An 18,037-nucleotide genomic window follows, 5' to 3' on the forward strand; every position below is an offset into this window, starting at 1 on the left:
GAAAATAAATTTGCTCACCAAGTTTCGCGAAATAAATTCTTCTATTCATGCTCCAAGTCGTAAGAACCAACTGAATGTACATCATACATTTTTAACGTTCTTTATACGTTATATTTTGGAAATTAAGGCTGTTGTTATCATTAAAATGTCAATCAACAAAAGATATATTTTAATGTTTCTCCAGTTCAAACGGTTAATACCCCACCATATGCGACTCAAATTTCACTTTTAACAGCTGTAACAATAATGTATTATCACAAATATTTTATCGCAATTTCTAATTATTTTAGCTAAGAGTAACGTTTTGTCTACATTCAACAGTTGAAAATATCTGAATGCATTTAAGGTATATTATGAATGGCTTTGCAAAAAAAAACATGAAAATACTACTACTACTAGTATTACTACTACTAGTAACAACACACTGCAGTTCAAAACCATCTGAGGTATTTAAAATCCTCCTTCCCCCTAAACTCAAATTTTCCAAAATTCTTCATAAATTCCAATATTTAATGCCCCCCTCCGGCGGGTACTGTTTTTTAATAGCATGGAAAAGAACGACTATTGAATACCTCGTTGTTTAAGTTAAGAGATGAAATCAAGACCAGAGGAATTTTTTAGATTCTCTGGTATTCCACTATTAGTCGAAGTAGTTAAGTAATTTTATTGATTAATTCAAAATCAATGAGCAACAGGTTTTTGGGGGTTAAATATAAGCTAAACTTAGGCGAGGGGTGTTTGTCCCCACACCTAGATTTCTTGTCTCCCCCCTGCATTTGTTGGGGAAAAAACCTTTCTCTGGTATTCCACTATTAGTCGTAGTAGTTAAGTAATTTTATTGATTAATTCAAAATCAATGAGCAACAGGTTTTGGGAGTTAAATATAATCTAAATTTTGTCTAGGTGTGTTTGTACCCACACCTAGATTTCTTGTCTCCCCCCCTGTATTTATTTAAAAAAAACAACCTTTCTCTGTTATTCCACTTTTAGTCGTAGTAGTTAATTAATTTTATTGATTAATTCAAAATCAATGAGCAACAGGTTTTTGGGAGTTAAGTATAAGCTAAAATTGGACAAGGGGTGTTTGTCCCCACACCTAGATTTCTTTTCTCCCCCCTGTATTTCTTGAAAAAAAACAACCTTTCTCTGATATTCCACTTTTAGTCGTAGTAGTTAAGTAATTTTATTGATTAATTCATAATCAATGAGCAAAAGGTTTTTGGTAGTTAAGTATAAGCCAAAATTTGGCAAGGGGTGTTTGTCCCCACACCTAGATTTCCTGTTTCCCCCCTGCATTTGTTGGGGAAAAAATCCTGTCTCTGGTATTTCCACTAATAATCGTAGTAGTTAAGTAATTTAATTTATTAATTAATAATAAATGATCAACAGGTTTTGGGAGTTAAATTTAATCCAAATTTTGTCTAGGTGTGTTTGTAAACAAACCTATATTTCCTGTCTCCCCCCTGTATTTGTTGAAAAAAAACAACCTGTCTGTGGTATTCCACTTTTAATCGTATTAGTTAAGTAATTTTATTGATTAATTCATTATCAATGAGCAACAGGTGTTTTGTTGTTAAGTATAAGCCAAAATTTGGCAAGGGGTGTTTGTCCCAACACCTAGATTTCCTGTCTCCCCGCCTGTATTTCTTGAAAAAAAAAACAACCTTTCTCTGGTATTCCACTATTAGTCGTAGTAGTTAAGTAATTTTATTGATTAATTCAAAATCAATGAGCAACAGGTTTTTGGGAGTTAAATATAAGCTAAAATTGGGCAAGGGGTGTCCCGAAGTACAGCACTATAAATACTCTATGACACCCCGCTCCCATCCCTCCAAAAATATTTTATTCAGAGATTTCTTGTTAAAAATTTTTATTTCAAGTCACTAACATGGGTTTTTTCGCTAGCAACTCGGCCCACAGTACAGCACTATAAGTACTCTAAGGGATCCTTCTGCCATCACCCCACCACCTATGTATTATACGGAACACTTCGAAGAAGTAAAGCTATCCGTTATTACAATTCTTTTCTTGCCATCTACATCCCTCTTATTATCAACTTCTTCGTATAGTATAACGTAAAACTATTTTAAATTGATAACACTGTTCAAACATCATTTGTGTATTATACAGTACACATCGAAGTATTCACAAAGGGAAGGGGGATTTCAAAAACATCTTCCCATAATATAATCGCCGGTGTCTCTGTGTGTGTGTGTGCAAGGTAGAGCAATTTCCTCACAAATTCGACTATTTAATGCCCCCCTCCGCCCCGGCCCATGGCGCTTCCTGCAACACGGCGCTTCCCAGGCCGCGGCGCTTCCCAGCCCGCAACACTTCCCGGCCCGGGATGCTTCCTGGCCCGAGGTGCGGGCCGGAGCGGAGGGGGGCATTAAATAGTGGAATTTGTGAGGAAATTGCTCTACCTTGCACACACACACACAGAGACATCGGCGATTATATTATGGGAAGATGTTTTTGAAATCCCCCTTCCTTTTTTGAATACTTCGATGTGCACTGTATAATACACAAATGATGTTTGAACAGTGTTATCAATTTAAAATAGTTTTACGTTATACTATACGAAGAAGTTGATAATAAGAGGGATGTAGATGGCAAGAAAAGAATTGTAATAACGGATAGCTTTACTTCTTCGAAGTGTTCCGTATAATACATAGGTGGTGGGGTGATGGCAGAAGGATCCCTTAGAGTACTTATAGTGCTGTACTGTGGGCCGAGTTGCTAGCGAAAAAACCCATGTTAATGACTTGAAATAAAAATTTTTAACAAGAAATCTCTGAATAAAATATTTTTGGAGGGATGGGAGCGGGGTGTCATAGAGTACTTATAGTGCTGTACTTCGGGACACCCCTTGCCCAATTTTAGCTTATATTTAACTCCCAAAAACCTGTTGCTCATTGATTTTGAATTAATCAATAAAATTACTTAACTACTACGACTAATAGTGGAATACCAGAGAAAGGATTTTTTCAACAAATTCAGGGGGGAGGCAAGAAATCTAGGTGTGGGGACAAATACCCCTTGCCCAATTTTAGCTTATATTTAACGCCCTAACACCTGTTGCTCATTGATTTTGAATTAATCAATAAAATTACTTAACTACTACGACTAAAAGTGGAATACCAGAGAAAGGTTGTTTTTTTTTCAATAAATACATGGGGGAGACAAGAAATCTAGGTGTGGGGAAAAAAACCCCTTGCCAAATTGAGGCTTATATTTAACAACCAAACTCCTGTTGCTAATTTATTATGAATTTATAAATAAAATTACTTAACTACTAAGATTAACATTGGAATACCACAGAAAGTTTTTTTTCAAGAAATTCAGGGGGAAGGCACGAAATCTAGGTGTGGGGACGAACACCCCTTGCCTAAGTTTAGCTTATATTAAACCCCCAAAAACCTGTTGCTCATTGATTTTGAATTAATCAACAAAATTACTTAACTACTACGACTAATAGTGGAATACCAGAGAATCTAAAAAATTCCTCTGGTATTGATTTCATCTCTTAACTTAAACACTGAGGTATTCAATAGTCGTTCTTTTCCATGCTATTAAAAAATAGTACCCACCGGAGGGGGGCATTAAATAGTGGAATTTATGTAGAATTTTGGTAGAAAATTTGGTAGAATTTATGTAGAAATTTGAGTTTGGGGGGAAGGGGTATTTAAAAAAACGCTCTATGTGTAGCACTCTATGTCTTAGCGCTTTAGTAATATTTAAAAAAGCTTCTAAAGTAAAATTTTGGAAAATTTTGAGCTTGAGGGGAAGGGGGATTTCAAAAACATCTTCCCATGATATAAATTACCCCCTAAAGTCAATTCTGAGTTTAGTGTAGTATTCTTTAATTAACGATTTTATTATCAATTTTCTAGTATACCATAACGCCAGACTCTATTTTAAATTGACAACATTGTTCAAATATCACTCACTCATCGCATTTCAAAGGCTTTACTCACGCCTAATTTGACCATAAAAAGAATCTATTTCTCAAGGAAACCATTGGCACTGTCCTTAAACATGTGGTATTAATAATTTCAGATATCGCATGTAAAATGTTGTTTGGAAATTGTCACTCTTGCTAACAGGATAAGACACTGATGCCTTTTACACAAGAAACTCTATTTTTTGATAATGTGAAAAGGAAATTGTGATCGAAATAACTAAAGCTACTGTAATAAGCTAATAAATAGAGCAGTGGGGGAGGCATTTTATTTACGTAGTGGAAAAAGATTGTACTTTGTGTTTTCTAACGTATAAACTAGTACTCCTTTAGTGTTTGTAATTTTGAGGGGAGGGGGAATGTGTCCCCCTAAAATTTGAATTTACTAGTAAATGATTTTATTTGGAAATAAATTAAGAAATTCAGTAAACTGTACTCACATTGAAAATTGACGTATCCATAACTTCAATGTCAATAATATTCTATGTACTATCAATGATATGTTAAATCATTATGAAAATTAAATCGTAAGGTAAGAGTATTTTATACAAAATCTCAAGGACGAATAAAAAATCAGTCCTTTTATTTATAACCAATCACCAATCAACTTACCGTATATTGAGCAACCACCGATGTCTCTGATTGGCTCCTAAAAACGGATGTGGACTCAAAAACAGTCTGGCCGAGTTATATAATTTCGACCATACTCCCAAAACATGTTGGACTACTTTATACCGTGCCAGCTTTAAAAAAAAATGTGCACGTGAAGCTGAAGTGTCTCAGGCGTGGGTTTTCTTGATCCAGTTCTTATGTAATTCTATGTATTTTTTCATGTATTTTTGAAAGTACTAGATAGGTTGCCAGCTTTCAAAAATGTCTACGTCAAACGGGACATTCTTGTGCAATTGACAACAATAACAAAAAACCAGTCTGGTTGAATTATATAATTTCGATCATTCTCTCAAAACATGTTAGACCACATTATACCTAGCCAGCTTTTAAATTCCCCATTTCTAACTCTAATGTCACAGGCGTGGGTTTTTCTTGTAGGGTTCTTGTGTAATTGCATGTTCAATTGATATCAATAGCAAAAAAAAACAAGTCTAATTCTCTTATACAACCTTGACCATAGATACATGCTCTGGAAAGGTGCCATGGAACGTAATCTCCCCAAATAGCACAGGAAGGAACATAGTCGGCTAGAAGTATAAGTTAGCACTCTACTAGCAACCCTGCGATAACTAAAAATATAAAGCATTTTTGAGTACAACTTCCACAACTTAAACGGTCCAACACTCTACAGCCCAAAGAGTCTGTCTAATCTCCTAAATCGGGAACGGAGGAGATAAGTGAAGTTCCACCCCGTATTGGATGAGTCTCCATCCTCCCCCTCCCCCTCTCCTACTGTCTACGCTAAAGTTTTCTTCTTTATGCCAAACAGGCTACCCCCACTCCAAAGACTTTAATAAGGTAAAGTTTTGTATGGGAAGAATACATAGTAAATCTATTATAAAATACTAAAAATTACAGCCATACTGAAAATAAGGTTAAAATACAAACTTTGCGATAAATGTTAAATTATTGTGGCACAAAAAATACAACAAATTGTCTAATCAAAATGATGCTGTTCTTTCTGAATCAAAAAATGAAATAACCTAGCAAATGGAATAACCTAGCAAGATCCATTTATTGTTGCATGAAAAAATCAGGTTTGATTTTTCAGAGGCATGTAAATTAAGCTGTGTAGAGCAAAGGCCATAAAGCTTCAATGTTTTATTATTATTAATTTTAAAAAAACCTTAAATAAACATAAGTTTTCTAAGAAGAGTAAAGAGCCATATTGAACTCAGGACCAGCAGAAATTAATTCCTATTATAGTTAAAACTCAAAAAGACCAGAAATTATTGTTAAAGAATAAATAAAACCCAGAACGAACAGAAATTAAAATTAACTATCTTAGAAACGTAAAGATAACCGGTGCAAACATAAATAAATGAATAAATCTTATATAGCTTAAATTTTTAGTTTTACTTTCCCCCCAGAACAGCTTTATATGCAAGGGTTAAAAATGCCCTTTTGTTAAAAATAGTTGAAGCGTTAAGTAACAAAACTTCGGCGTCGACAAAGACCTCTAGGGTCAGGGGGCAGGAAGAGATTCTCGTATAAACTTCAGAAAGGGCTCATTTGATTGGCAATTGGAAGTTCTAGTCCAGCTCTTAAGAGTCAAAATTGATCGAAGGGCAAATAACCCCCCCTCCCACATGCCCTATCAGGTTTTTATAGAAGGCGGTGTCGTAGAAACTTCAAAAAAGGCTCATTCGATTGGAAATTCAAAGGGCTAGTGCCCTGTTTAATAGTCAAAAGTGATTTGAGGGCAACTAACCTCCTCTCAAGCTCACCTTTTTCCCAAACACATCCAATCAAAATTTTGAGATAGCCATTTTATTAAACGTAGTTTTAAGTTCTGGAAATTAGGTCTTTGGGGATGACAACTTCCCCACAGCCCTCAGGGTAAGAATTGTAATTTAAGGATTGTTCGAATTCTTTCCATAATTTCTTCTAGAATGGAAGCTTGAATAAACTTTAAAGATAGCTCATTTGACTTAAAACTTAAAGTTCTTCTTCATTTTTTAAGGGTCAAAAGAGTTTAGAGGGTAGCTATCCCCCCTCCTCGACGCCCTAAATGCATCAGATCAAAATTTTTGGAAAGACATTTTGTTAAAATAGTTCAAAGTTTTGATAACAAAAAACTCCAGTTTCGACACAGCCCACCAGGGCCCGGTTTTAGGTGTTTTAAGTTATGACAGGGGGCATAACTTATTAAGGGGGGTTTATAACTTATGGGAAGGGGTTTTTTATGGGAAGAACACATAGGAAATCTATTATAATTATTCAACTTTAAGGTTAAAATACATACTCTGTGATAGATGCAAAATTGCTTTGGCACACAAAATCCTATTAAGGTCAATTCCAAACAGTGGTGATCCCTTTGTGTCAGCAAGTGAAATGATCTAAACCCCCTTATTGGAGCTATTTTTTCAATCCATTCATTGTTGTCAATCGCTGTCCACAAGTTATGCAAGCTGTCTATTGTTAATATATAAGGTTTTTATCAAAGAGGTAATCGAATAGACTTTGAAAAAAGCCTCATTCGATTTAAATTGAAAGTTCTAGGTCTGTTTATTAATGTCAAGAATAATCGAACAGTAAGTACCCTCCCCCCCCCCCCGATGCCATAGAAACTTGAAACTTTTTGCAATCAAAACGAACAAAAATTAATAATAAAAAAAAAACTTTCCGAAAAATAAGTTTTCAAAGAAAAGTAAAGGCCATTTTAAACTTAAGCTCAGTTGATACTAATACCTGTTAAAATTCAAACTAAAAACGAACAGAAATTACTATTAAAGAATAAATTAAACCCAAAACGAACAGAAATTAAATAAAAAATCATAGCAAAAAACATACAACAAGTAATAATATAAATGAATAAATAGATCTTAAAGCGAGTAGTGCTTGGATTGAATATGAAAATCAATCTTAAAATGAAAACAAATGTTTTGCTATTAAATTATAAATGAAACATAAAACGAACAGAAATTAAATAAACAATCAATGCGAACAAACATACAATATATATTAATGTAAATGAATAAATAAATCTTAAAACGAGTGAAACTTAAAAAGAATATTCAAATCCAGTTTGAATAGAATACAAATAACTACAAACAATAATTTGGGTGTCGCCTCACAGCAGAAGCCTAAAACCTACTGCGTCATTGGCGCTTAACTGAAAACGAATTATATTACAAATGTTTTCTTTTGTACTTGATATTGAAAATAAATATTAAAATCACAGTAAAATTTGAACTGATGAGCTTTTAGTAATTAATATCATCATGCATCAAATATTCAGTTTAATTTGTTAGTTCTTTTCAAGATTGGTCAAGACAAATATAGTTTCACTACAACAAAATTTGGATACAGCCCCCTTCTTTAACTGTAAAAACCTAAAGCCTTCTGCGTCATTGGTGCATCACTGAAAACGAATTACTCGTACATTACACATTTATTATTTTCCAGTTTTTACAGCATTGAAAATGAAAATAAAAATTACAGTGAAAAAAAATTTTGAACTGATGGATCTTTCAACAATTAATATCATCATATATTTAATATTCAATTTGATTTTGTTTATTCTTTCCAAGACTGTTCAAGACTCATATAGTTTTGCCAGTTTTTTTTAACTCTGCCATTTTTATAACTAATCGTGTTAGTTTGTTATGAAAACATTCTATGGCTTCTAGGCATTTCTATTTCAACGGAAAACTGCACCTCAAACTTTGTGAAACATGCATTTTCTTACATAAAACACCAAAATACAATAAAATGTCAAGTTTCGGAGTGTTCCACCACTCGCAAGCAAGTGCCATTGGTATTTTTGAATCCGCATGGTCAATTTAGGGGGTGGAGGGTAGGATAATTCTCATAGCAGCCCCATTCCGTCGTGGTATGGTTCACATTTTCAACACCTGGCGTCCGGACTATCATATAATCTACCAAGCATACAACTACCCCAAATCAGTATCAATAAATAAATGAAACCCAAAACGAACAAAAATTAAAATAAATATTAGAGTCAAACTCAAAACGAGCATAAATTATTATGAGCAGAGTTCAAAACCCCTATGCTTTCTAAAAGCCAGAATATAATTTGTACTTTACTGAAAAAAAATTCAAACGAGTTTACTGAACAAAAATGTGGATTGTCAATTTAATATACATATGCTGATATTTATTCCCTAAAATCTTAATTAATTTTTGATTTCTTAAAGTTAAAAAGTGAAAACATTTAAAAGAATTGTTTTTAGTAAAGCGCCAATGACGCAGTAGGTTTTAGGTTTCTGCAGTGAGGCGACACCCGAATTCTTGTTTGTAATTATTATTATTCGATCCAATTTGGATTTCCATATTAGTTTTAAGTTTCACTTGTTTTAAGATTTATTTATTCATTTACACCAATATATATTGCATGTTTGTTCACACTGATTGTATATTTAATTTCTGTTTGTTTTAAGTTTCATTTATACTTTAATAGCAAAACATTTGTTTTTGTTTTAAGCTTGATTTTCATATTCAATCTAAGCACTACTCGTTTTAAGATCTATTTATTCATTTATATTATTACTTGTTGTATGTTTTTGCTATGATTGTTTATTTAATTTCTGTTCGTTTTGGGTTTCATTTATTCTTTAATAGTCATTTCTGGTCGTTTTGAGTTTGAATTTTAAAAGGTATTAGTATCAACTGAGCTTAAGTTTAAAATGGCCTTTACTTTTCTTTGAAAACTTATTTTTCGGAAAGTTTTTTTTTAATTAATCAAAAGGAAATATCAGCAATATCTCAGGGATGGCTATGGGTATTAACTTAAAACTTTCAGAGCATAATGAGAGGGATGTTAAAAAGTGATCAGAGGGCAATCAGCTCACCATAGTAGTAAGCTAGAATGCACTCCGGCCAGTGATTGCGTAATATGCCTTACCACGGGCCAGTTACCTATTACTATGAACGATACATGCATTAGCAGACAGGTTTTCTGAGGTAACACCCATTTTTTGGAGGTCAAACGGTTAGAGAAAGCTGACGGTTACTCCATATGATAACATGATTAGTCGTTTTTTTTTTAACCTTGCTAATATGTTTTTAAAACAATTACTAAGAAAGGTACATTCATTACATTTTTTTGGAACTAGGAGCGAGAGTGTGTGATGCTAATAGACTGGTTTCGTTTCATGGGTTCATTAATAGAAGGACTAATGTTTTTGAAAAGGGTAATTACTTCTTTAGTTTACGAGTAGAAAAATTTTTCACTACAGATAAGGCTATTGTGTTTTTCTGAACTTTCTGAGGGGGGATGGCGATGGTAACTATTTAGTTTAAGAAATTAGTTTACGAGTAGAAAAATGTTTCACTACAGATAAGGCTATTGTGTTTTTCTGAACTTTCTGAGTGGGGATGGCGATGGTAACTATTTAGTTTAAGAAATTAGTTTACGAGTAGAAAAATGCTTCATTACAGATAAGGCTATTGTGTTTTTCTGAACTTTCTGAGAGAGGTGGGAGGTAACTTTTTAGTTTAAAAATTAGTTTACGAGTAGAAGAATGCTTCACTACAGATAAGGCTATTGTGTTTTTCTGAACTTTCAGAGGGGGGAGGGGGTAACTATTTAGTTTAAGAAATTAGTTTACGAGTAGAAAAGTGTTTCACTACAGATAAGGCTATTGTGTTTTTTTTTTCGGAACTTTCTGAGGGAGGTGGGGGTAACTATTTAGTTTAAGAAATTAGTTTACGAGTAGAAAAATGTTTCACTACAAATAAGGCTATCGTGTTTTTCTGAACTTTCTGAGGGGGGATGGCGATGGTAACTATTTAGTTTAAGAAATTAGTTTACGAGTAGAAAAATGCTTCACTACAGATACGGCTATTTTGTTTTTTTTCCGAACTTTCTGAGGGAGGAGGGGGTAACTATTTAGTTTAAGAAATTAGTTTACGAGTAGAAAAATGCTTCACTACAGATAAGGCTATTGTGTTTTTCTGAACTTTCTGAGGGAGGAGGGGGTAACTATTTAGTTTAATAAATTAGTTTACGAGTAGAAAAATGTTTCACTACATATAAGGCTATTGTGTTTTTTTTTCTGAACTTTCTGAGGGAGGTGGGGGGTAACTTTTTAGTTTCACATTAGTTTACGAGTAGAAGAATGATTCACTGCAGATAAGGCTTTTTTGTTTTTCTGAAATTTCTGAAGGAGGAGGGGAGAAGTATTTGTTTTAAGATATTAGTTTACTATTAGAAAAATGTTTCACTATAGATAACGCTATTGTGTTTTTTTTTCTGTACGTTATGTGGGAGGAGAGGGTAAATCTTTAGTTTAATAAATTAGTTTACGAGTAGAAAAATGCTTCACTACAGATAAGGCTATTGTGTTTTTCTGAACATGTGTGTTTTTTTTCTGAACTTTCTGAGGGAGGAGGGGGCTTTTTGAGTCTTTTAGGTCTGTGTTTGTCTCTTTGGGTTGTGTTTCTCTTTGGGCTGTCTGTGTCTCTTTGAGCTGTTTGTGTCTCTTGAGGCTGTGTGTGTCTCTTTGGGAAGTGTGTCTCTTTGGGCTGTTTGAGTCTTTTTGGTCTGTTTGTTTGTCTATTTGTGGTGTTTGAGTATTTTTGGTATGTGTGTGTCTCTTTGGGCTGTTTGTGTCTCTTTGGGCTGTGTGTGTTTCTTTGGGCTTTGTGCGTCTCTTTGGGCTGTGTGTCTCGTTGGACTGTTTGAGTCTTTTTGATCTGTTTGTGTCTCTTTGGGCTGTTTGAGTCTTTTTTGGGCTGTGTTTTGTCTCATTAGGGTGTTTGTCTTTCTTTGGGCTATGTGTGTCTCTTTGGGCTGTTTGAATCATTTTGGTCTGTGTGTCTTTCTTCTGGCTGTCTATGTCTCTTAGGGGCCGGTGTGTGTCTCTTTGGGCTATGTGTGTCTCTTTGGGGTGTTTGAATTTTTTGGTCTGTATGTGTCTGTATGGGCGTTTTTTGTGTCTTTGGGCTGTGTGTTTGTCTCTTTGGGCTGTGTGTGTCTCTTAGGGCTGTGTTTGTCTATTTAGCATGTGTGTGTGTATCTTTGGGCTGTGTATGTCTCTTTAGGCTGTGTGTCTCTTTGTGCAGTTTGAATCTTTTTGGTCTGTGTGTGTTTCTTTTGGCTTTTTGTGTCGTTTTGGGCTTTGTGTGTCTCTGTTGGATGTGTGCGTCTCTTTGGGCCGTGTGCATCTATTTGAGCTGTATTTGTCTCTTGGGCTGTTTGAGTCATTTTGGTCTGTGTGTGTTTCTTTTGGCTGTTTGTGTCTCTTAGAGGCCATGTGTGTCTCTTCGGGCAATGTGTGTCTCTTTGGGGTGTTTGAATCTTTTTGGTATGTATGTGTCTGTATGGGCGTTTTTTTTCTATTTGGGCTCTGTGTGTGTGTCTTTTGACTTTTTGTGTCTATTAGGAATGTGTGTATGTCTATTTATACTGTGTGTGTCTCTTGATGGTGTGTGTCTCTTTGGGCAGTTTTAATCTGTATTTTCTGTGTGTGTGTGTCTTTTGATTGTTAGTGTCATTTTTGGGGTTGTGTCTATCTGTTGGATTTGTGCATATATTTGGACAAGGTAAGTGACTTTTAGATCTATTTGTCTCTTCTGGCTGTGGGTGTCTCTTTTTGATGTGTGTCTCTTTAGGCTGTGTGTGTGTCTCGTTGGACTGTGTGTCTTTTTGGGGCGTCTGTGTCTTTTTGGTCTGTATGTGTCTCTTTGGGCTGTTTGAGTCTTTTACGTCTGTGTTTGTCTCTTTGGGTTGTGTTTCTCTGTGGCCTGTCTGTGTCTCTTTGAGGTGTTTGTGTCTCTTGAGGCTGTGTGTTTCTCTTTGGGCTGTGTGTCTCTTTGGGCCTGTATGTGTCTGTATGGGCGTTTTTTGTATCTTTTGGCTGTGTGTGTCTTTTTGGGCTTTGTGTTTCTCTCCGGGCTGTGTGTGTCTCTTTAGCCTGTGTGTGTGTGTGTCTCTTTGGGCTGTGTGTGTCTCTTTAGGCTGTGAGTCTCTTTTTTGACAGCTTGAATCTTTTTGGGCTGTGTGTATCTCTTTTGGCTGTTTTTGTCGTTTTGGGCTTTGTGTGTCTCTGTTGGATGTGTGCGTCGCTTTTGGCCGTGTGCGTCTCTTTGAGTTGTATGTGTCTCTTGGGCTGTTTGAGTCATTTTGGTCTGTGTGTGTTTCTTTTGGGTGTTTGTGTCTCTTAGGGGCCACGTGTGTCTCTTTGGGATATGTGTGTCTCTTCGGGGTGTTTGAATCTTTTTGCCCTCTATTTGTCTGTATGGGCATTTTTTTTGTCTCATTTGGCTGTGTGTGTGTCTCTTTGGGGTTTGTGTGTATCTTCGGGCTGTGTGTATGTCTCGTTAGCCTGTGTGTGTCTCTTTAGGCTGTGTGTCTCTTTGGTCAGTTTGAATCTTTTTGGTGTGTGTGTGTCTCTTTTGACTGTTTTTGTGTCGTTTTGGGCTTTCTGTGTCTTTGTTGGATGTGTACGTCTCTTTGGGCCATGTGCGTCTCTTTGAGCTGTATGTGTCTCTTTGGGCTGTGTGTGTCTCGTTGGACTGTGTGTCTTTTTGGGATGTTTGAGTCTTTTTGGTCTGTATGTGTCTCTTTGGGATATGTGTGTCTCTTTGGGCTGTTTTGAGTCTTTTTGGACTGTGTATGTCTCTTTTGGCTCTTTGTGTTTATTTGAACTGTGGGTGTTTCTTTTGGCTGCGGGGTTGATTGGCAGAAGTATGTATTAGCGAACTTATAGTGGAGGGCGAGTTGCTAGAGAAAAATCTAAGTTAATAAGGGGTTTTGTCCATAAACTTTTGTAAGAAAATTATGGAAAATACAATTCGTCGGTTCATAGGGGAAACTTAAGTCCAGGTATGGATTGAAAAATAAACTATTTCTGTAGAATCTGAGCTAATAAGGGTTTTTGACCATAAACTCTAGGTTCCTATAAGAAAATTATGGAAAATACTTTTCTATCGTTCAAATGTGAAACTTAGTTCCATTCTCTGGTTCAAATGTAGAAAAACCCGTGTGGATGCGTTGAAATAAAAAAATTTAACAATAAATGACTGAAAAGTGTTATTCTCTGGTTCAAATGTAGAAAAAACCCGTGTGAGTGGAAATAAAAAAAAAAATTAACAAGAAATGACTGAAAAGTGTTTTGGAGGAGATGACTTGATTGACAGAAGGATGTATTAGCGAAGTTAGAGAGGAGGGTGAAAATTTCTTCAAATTCAAGTCTATAATAAAAAAAAAGTTCCGAATTCTTTTGTCGGTTTGCGTCTTATACACTAATATCAATAACAGTAATTATTCTAGTCTTACTTTCTACATGCCGAGCATAATTGTGTCTAAATTCTTCATGATAAAAAAATATTTTGGGACAAGAAAAAAAACTAAAATAATGTCATGAAATCATTTTCAACACTCAGAGAAGTTTTTTTTTTTGTAAGTTTTTGTGTGTGTGTATCCGTAAGTTGTGTGTGTTAAAGTTTTTTTTTGTTTGTTTAATTTTTTGTGGTTTATTGTGTAAATTTTTTTTTTTGTGTGTGTGTGAGTTTTTATGTGTGTGTAAGTTTTTTTTTTGTGTGTGTAAGTTTTTTTTTGCGTGTTTGGTTGTGTAAGTTTTTGTGTGTGTGTGTAATTTTTTATGTGTGTGTAAGTTTTTGTGTGCGTGTAAATTTTTGTGTGTGTGTGTAAGTTTTTGTGGGTGTGTAAGTTTTTGTGTTTGTGTAAGTTTTTGTGTGGTGAGTTGAAATAAAAAAAAATTTTAACAAGAAATGACTGAAAAGTGTTTTGGAGGAGATGACTTGATTGACAGAAGGATGTATTAGCGAAGTTATAGTGGAGGGTGACAATGTCTTCAAAGTCAAGGCTATAAGAAAAAAAAAGTTCCGAATATTTTTGTCGGTTTGTATTTTACGCACTAATATCAATATCAGTAATGATTCTATTTGAACTTTCTCCAAGTTGATCATATTGGTCTCTAAACTGTTCATGATAAAAAAATAGTTTGGGACAAGAAAAAAAAACTAAAGTAATGTCATGAAATTATTTTCAACACTCAGAGAAGTTTTTTTTTTGTGTTAGTTTTTGTGTGTGTATGTGTAAGTTGTGTGTGTGTGTTTAAGTTTTTTTTTGTGTGTGTAAGTTTTTTTTTTGTGTGTGTGTAAATTTTTTTTTTTGTGTGTGTGAGTTTTTTTGTGTGTGTGTAAGTTTTTTTTTGTTTGTGTGTAATTTTTTTTTTGTGTGTGTGTGTAAGTTTTTTTGTGTGTGTGTAAGTTTTTGTGTGTGTGTAAATTTTTGTGTGTGTGTGTAAGTTTTTGTGGGTTTGTAAGTTTTTGTGTTTATGTAAGTTTTTGTGTGTGTGTGTGTGTAAGTTTTTGTGTGTGTGTGTAAGTTTTTATGTGTGTGTGTAAGTTTCTGTGTGTGTGTGTGTGATTTTTGACCATAAACTCTAGTTTCCTATAAGAAAATTATGGAAAATACAATTCTATCGTTCAAATGTGAAACTTAGTTCCATTCTTTGGTTTAAATATAGAAAAACCCGTGTGGGTGAGTTGAAATAAAAAAAATTAACAAGAAATGACTGAAAAGTGTTTTGGGGGAGATGGTTTGATTGGCAGAAGGATGTATTAGTGAAGTTATAGTGGAGGGCGACAAAGTCTTCAAAGTCAAGGCTATAAGAAAAAAAAGTTCTGGTTATTTTTGTAAGTTTGTAGTTTACGCACTAATATATCAGTAACGATTCGAGGATATTTCCCCATTTATCGATAATCAGGCAATTTTCTCAAGCTCTTGGTCAGAAATAGAGGCTGTTTCCAAAGATTTAGAATAAGAAAAAAATTGTCAGGTGTGGGACTCGAACCCACGACCCCATATGGGGACCAGATCTTAAGTCTAGCGCCTTAACCCCTCGGCCAACATGACTTGTAAACAATTCTTGATCATATTCATATTGTAATTCAGTTTCATTGGTAAAGTTCAGAATTGAGCTAACTTTTTTCTCTTCTCTAAGAAAATTCAGAACCTCGTCTAAATTAACCTTAAAAAAATGAAATAAAGCTATGGCGACTTTGCATATTTTATTCAACATATCCGACAAATCACTGGAGGGGTGCATTCCTGTCTACTTTTAGAGGATGATTCCTCATTTTTTGATAATCAGGCAAGTCTCTCAAGCTCTTTTCTCAAAGTCATAACTTTTGACTAAACGGTCAGAAATAGAGGCTGATTCCAAAAATTTAGAATAAGAAAAAAAAATTTTCAGGTGTGGGACTCGAACTCACGATCCCATATGGGGGCCAGATCCTAAGTCTAGCGCCTTAACCACTCGGCCAACCTGACTTGTAAACAATTCTTGATCATATTCATATTGTAATTCAGTTTCATTGGTAAAGTTCAGAATTGAGCTAACTTTTTTCTCTTCTTTAAGAAAATTCAGAAGAGAATTTGAACATTTTGCACTTTTCTAGTTTTTTTTTATTTAATCTATTAAAGCCCCTAACAATTTAGGTTCTGCATAAATCCTTTTACAGAAGTTATTTAGTGAAATCACAAGACATGATGAAAGAAAAAAAAGTACAGAAGAAAAAATTGTCAGGTGTGGGGTTCGAACCCACGACCCCGTATGGGGACCAGATCTTGAGTCTAGCGCCTTAACCACTCGGCCAACCTGACTTGTAAACGTGCGCGCACGTAACCTCGTCTAAATTAACCTTAAAAAAATGAAATAAAGCTATGTCGACTTTGTATATTTTATTCAACATTTCCGAGAAAGCGCTGGAGGGGAGCATTCCTGTCGACTTTTGGAGGATGTTTCCCCCATTTTTCGATAATCAGGCAATTTTCTCAAGCTCTTTTCTCAAGATCATAGCTTTTAACTGACAACACTAACATCAAAACTTGTCTTGTGGTGCTTTACCTTGTCACAGTTACATTCTGTTGATTTTCATAGTTCATTTTGAATTTCTTTCATTGAAATGCAAGAGTTTTTCGAAGTTCATGAGAGAGACGACAAACACACAGAGACAACACACACAAAGAGACGACACACACAGAATGAAACTGAATTACAATATGAATATGATCAAGAATTTCACATACAGACCAGACCAAACATAAGAGATACATACAGACCAAAAAGATTCAAACACTCCCAAAAGACACACAGTCCAACGAGACACACACGGCCTAAAGAGACACACATCACAAAGAGACACCCACAGCCCAAAGAGACACATACAGCTCAAAGAGACGCACATGGCCCAAAGAGACGCACACATCCAACAAAGACACACAAAGCCCAAAACGACACAAAAACAGTCAAAAGAGACACACACAGACCAAAAGGATTCAAACTGATCAAAGAGACACACATCCTAAAGAGACACACACAGGAAAAAGACACATACACCCCGCCCTAATAGACACACAAACCCAAACGATACACAAAAACAGCCAAAATAGAAAAAAAAAACGCCCATACAGACACATAGAGGGCAAAAAGATTCAAACACCCCAAAGAGACACAAATATCCCAAAGAGACACACGTGGCCCCTAAGAGACACAAACACCCAAAAGAAACACACACAGACCAAAATGACTCAAACACCCCAAGAGACACATACAACTCAAAGAGACGCACATGGCCAAAAGAGACGCACACATCCAACAGAGACACACAAAGCCCAAAACGACACAAACAGCCAAAAGAGATACACACAGACCAAAAAGATTCAAGCTGTCAAAAAAGAGACACACAGCCTAAAGAGACACACATAGCCCAAAGAGAGACACACACACACAGTCTAAAGAGACACACACAGCCCGAAGAGACACACAAAGCCCAAAAACACACACACAGCCCAATCAGACAAAAAACGCCCATACAGACACATACAGGCCCAAAGAGACACACAGCCTAAAGAGACACACACAGCATCAAGAGACACAAACAGCTCAAAGAGACACACACAGCCCAAAGAGAAACACAACCCAAAGAGACAAACACAGACCTAAAAGACTCAAACAGCCCTAAGAGACACATACAGACCAAAAGGACTCAGACACCCCAAAAAGACAGACAGTCCAACGAGACACACACACAGCCTAAAGAGACACACATCACAAAGAGACACCCACAGCCAAAAGAGACACATACAGCTCAAAGAGACGTACACGGCCCAAAGAAATGCACACATCCAACAGAGAGACACAAAGCCCAAAACGACACAAACAGTCAAAAGAGACACACACACAGAACATAAAGATTCAAACTGCCCAAAGAGTCACACAGCCCAAAGAGACACACACAGCCAAAAGAGACCTACACAGGCTAAAGAGACATACACACACAGTCCTAAGATACACAAAAAGCCAAAAGACACACACACACACCCAAAAGACAAAAAACACGCCCATACAGACACATACATACCAAAAAGATTCAAACGCCCCAAAGATACACACAGAGCCCGAAGAA

General features: G+C 35.6%; 1 protein-coding gene and 1 non-coding gene across 2 annotated transcripts in view; both read right to left on the reverse strand.

The window, feature by feature from the left end:
- Positions 1–18,037, reverse strand: part of LOC148954268 (uncharacterized) — a 309,906-nt gene that overhangs the window by 232,452 nt on the left and 59,417 nt on the right. The gene's annotated exons all lie outside the window — the stretch shown is intronic.
- Positions 16,150–16,232, reverse strand: TRNAL-CAA (transfer RNA leucine (anticodon CAA)). The gene has a single exon. It is a non-coding gene; the product is annotated as a tRNA-Leu (tRNA).

Source organism: Artemia sp. Qi Xiang Cuo, chromosome 3 (genome assembly GCF_049724085.1).
Source record: "Artemia sp. Qi Xiang Cuo chromosome 3, ASM4972408v1, whole genome shotgun sequence".
Taxonomy (NCBI): Eukaryota; Metazoa; Arthropoda; class Branchiopoda; order Anostraca; family Artemiidae; genus Artemia; species Artemia sp. Qi Xiang Cuo.